Consider the following 4,376-nt stretch of genomic DNA (forward strand, 5'->3'; position numbering starts at 1 on the left):
CTGATGTGTGTGGACCTGTTTCTGGTCTCATGGTCATGTTTCATGTCCTCATTTTGACTACAATTCTCTTTCATAGCAATCAGACGCACAAATAATGTTATGCCAGCCCTAATTGGCTGGCTATAGTGACATCAGCATCAGGAGGGGATAGGGCCCCTCCTATATATTAGGCCGACAGTTGTCAGTTGTTTCTTACAGAAACCGTTGGACAACTGTGCTGTTGAGTGCTAAGCTAAACTGCCCACCCCTTCAAGTGCACAACTCGATCACCGGGCGCTTTGTTCCCAGTTGCACGCTAGCTCATGAACAATAGCAATACTGGTCAACGGCTAGTTTCAACCTCAAAGATTTTAACAGTCACAGTCCTCCCCTTTATTCAAAGTTACAATCACTCAAACCAAAGAAAAAGCTATCTCAAATATACAAACTCCTGGCATCCAACGACAGAACACTAGCAATCCCCATAGACAAATGGACCACAGACATAAATAACCTTCCATCAGATTTCAATTGGACAAATACTGTAGATGCACTAACACATTCTCTCTGACATGTAACTCCAAAACCCAACTAATTCAGTATAAAGTCCTTCAAAGAACCCATATCACTACCCACAAACTCTACCTTATGGGCCAAAGAATAAATGTTTACACTGCTCAATCTCAATAGGCAGTTACTTCCATGATACCTGGCTCATCCAAAACTTCTTGTTGGAGGTTATGAGCAGGCTACCTGAGATGCTTGGCCTCAGCATACCCATTTGCCCAATCATTGCATTACTTAGTGACCTCCACATAACATATACCCTTCCATACCCTTAGTTAGTTTTCTCTGATGTTTGTTGTGATTTTCATTTCCCTTAATATAATTTTCCTTTTCAGCAGTTCCAGTACCTGCTATTTTATTTTTGGTTCCAAGTAAGTTCTAAAATAAATATTTTGTTGATTTAAAAAACAAATCTCTGCCTTATCAGTAATGAGCTTGTGTCCTTGTATCCATTTAAAACGTCTAATGTTTTAAAATAGTATATCCTGGGGTGTGATTCCCCAGGTGGCGTTGTTGGCCCCTTTTACTCCACTCCTCACCTTATTGTATGCTTCGTGCAACACCAGCAAAGACTGATTTTTAGAACCCTGTTTTTGACACTCTTGAGTTGTGCGTTTGAGTCCCGTCTTATGGTTCGTTATATGACCATTTTGTGGTTGGTCAAAAGACACACATTTGTAAGTGGCAACTGTGAAATGTGTGGACAGGGTTGTGCATTGTTCCTGGCACATGGTCGATGTATTGAGTGACTTCTTTGTTTTACTGTTTAATGTCCAACATGTAGCTACTGGTTAGCTAATGCTGAAAATGATCTCTTATTTTGCATTTGTTCCTTTTTATAACCAAGCTGGTTTAGGGACTGTGTGAAAAACTAGGGGAGTCGTGTGACGTGGTTGAGAGTGGCTGCGCGAGAACGAGCTGTGCCTATCCCTGCACAGCTTTGAACCCTGACAAAGAGCTAGCTTTTCTTTAAGTTAACAATAAAAGTTGACAATATACTGCAACAATGCCAAATATTACAAGCAATTCTGTGAATCCCTCGAAAACTGGCCCCGGTAGAGTGATGTGGCTAATGCTACTAAAGCTGATCCAAGAGCATAGCTGCCTTGTGAGCCTCCAGACAGTGGGATACACCTGTTGCTAGTTCCATCTCCGGTGAAGTGGCTAAAGAGTTTTCTAAACTTACTGCACTAATCTGAGTCTGAGGCCCACAACAAGAAGCTAGAGGCTATATGGGTGACAACAAGTGCACAAGATAGCAAACTGGCTGAAATTACTAGCCACATTTCCCAAGTTGAGAGCTGGCTAAAATTTCTGGAGGACGCTAACCTCCCAGCCACAGCCATAGAAGTGGAGGTCTTGCTCCATGAGAAACGCATCAGATTTTCTCTCGACAATCCGGCAGTGCTCACCATGAGATCAGCGCAGGGTCCCTGCCGATTCAATGACCATAAAAAAGCCCTGGTTTACATTTGCTCTTTGGGATTATGATGTTTCTGCACCTTGCCGTTTATGAATGATGATGAATTATTCCCCTTCTTCAATAGGACACTGTCGATTTATTACTCACTCTGAGTCTGCGTACACATGGAGGTATTCGCACAAACTTTCCCTGTTTCCCTGTGCAAGAGAAAATTTTGCATGTGGACGTTTGTGAAGAACATTAATGGACGTATACAAACGGACGATTGGTGAGTTGTCATATTATGTCTCGGGAGATTTAGTTAATCTGACACTTTTTGGTGGACAATTTAAACAACCTTTTGTTGAAAGCTGTTTCTTTTTTGTTTTTTTTCTGTCTTTAAGAAGATAGAGAAATCAAGTAGAGATCACTAAACTATTTAACAATGTTTCAGTGTGTAATGTTAGAGTGGCTATACACTATGGCTATATAGCTAATGATACGTCTGTAGCGTACATACGTGGCCTGGCATCAGTCAAAAGCCATTAAGGAAGTTCATTATAAGGACATGCAGAGTTACGGACCTACAATTGATACTTTGCGACTCTTTCCACCATCAAACTATCAGATTGATAGGAAACAGAGACAAAGGACCCCTCTTCCACAAACAGACCATGCTGTTAGCATGTCCGAACGACACAGAACCAGACCAAAGATCAAAGGGTCAGCTCCAGAGGATCAACCAATGGACACCAGACAACTGGAGAAGTGATATTTGATTGTTTCTTGTATAGGACAAGTAACAACAAAAGGTGTGAATCCTGGCCTGTCTGTGCCATGCATGAACACACACACACACCAACCTCCCTTCCTCTGTCCCTCTCTAGATAAGAGTCATAAACTACAACCCACATTCCAATCCTGGGTAGTGACCAGCAGAACACTCTTCACAGACACAGATCAAAGGATGAATGTAAAATTAAATATCTAACTGTTCTGTAACTCATGAGATGTTCCTATGCAATAGTTTAATCCCAAACTTCTATCCCATAGAATGTTTGAAATGTAACATGTAGATTTTAAGACAATGTCCTTCATGTGACCATACTGTCAGCATCCTTCACATGAGGTAACACACTACATGACATCCAGAATGTGCATATTATTATTACAGTCGAAGAACTGCTGTGTAATCCACATTTATAGACTACTAGCTTTGGGAAATGTTTATATTGTTGTTTGATCAATTAACCACTTGTATCATAATTAATTCCAGGTTTGAAGGATGTAATATGAAATCAACACTCCTATTACTCCTCTCTGCCGTTATTAGTGCAAGTAGTTTCATGTTATTTCATTTAAAGTTTTGTGGTCATGGTGGAAGATGGATGTGCGAGTTTATAAGTAAACTCTAGATTTAAATTATTCTAAAGTTCAGTGGAAAATTACTCTCTTCTCCAAGTGGAAACACAGGAGAAGATGGGTGACGCCCATGAAACATGCGCCAACCCCCAGGGAATAAAACAGTCGTGAACAATTCACACATTGCCAAAAAAGCCAAAACGAAGCCTGTTCAGAAGCCTGTTTCAGAAGCCTGTTACAGAAGCCTGTTTCAGAAGCCTGTTCAGAAGCCTGTTCAGAAGCCTGTTCAGAAACCTATTCAAAAGCCAAAACCAGGCCTAAGCCTAAATCAGGACGACAAGAAGATGCGAGAAGCGAGAAACGATGCAGAAACTAGAAGCTGAGATCTTTGCTCAAAGCTCAGAGTCCCGGCTCAAAGCCCGGCTCTGTAGCCATGTAAACTCTTAGCTCTAAGCTGTTCGCCACAAACTCATGGCTCTTAGTCATTTTTGCACTTTTCGCGCCTTTTATTTTTCTTTGCCACAAGCTCCAAGTAACATGATTTTTGTCTACATGCGCGATCTTTTATTTTTATAAGCCAAGTCAAGACCAACTGAACCAAAGCAACAGAAGTGCCTCAGAGTAATTTTGTAACTTTTAATCATCATCAAGTTTTACTTTTTGAAGATTTTGACAACTTTAGAGTCACCTGGTCAACGCCAGTCTCCTCTAAAGTTATCCAACCAAAGTGAAGAGCATTAGAGTTTATTTCGCATCAACCCGCAAGAGACACCAGCAGATAACATCTGCATGACCGCCTGCAGAGAAGCCGAGCAGAAATCAAGAGTGCCCGAGACAGAGAGTCTCCTGGCAACCTCCACCAGAGCTGAACCGCTGAGACACCGGCAGAATCCGTCATCGTGATAACGGGACACGGCCTCCAGGAGAATCCTCCTAGATCCCGCGTCTCCAGGGTTACCACGGCAACCACAGCCACCTGGGTTCCAGCCGAGGGTCTTCAGCTACAGCGCAACTCACAGTAGGCCGATCTTAACACTCTGCTCATGACTGGGTTGATGTCGAAATT

This window comes from Seriola aureovittata, chromosome 20 (genome assembly GCF_021018895.1).
Source record: "Seriola aureovittata isolate HTS-2021-v1 ecotype China chromosome 20, ASM2101889v1, whole genome shotgun sequence".
Taxonomy (NCBI): domain Eukaryota; kingdom Metazoa; phylum Chordata; class Actinopteri; order Carangiformes; family Carangidae; genus Seriola; species Seriola aureovittata.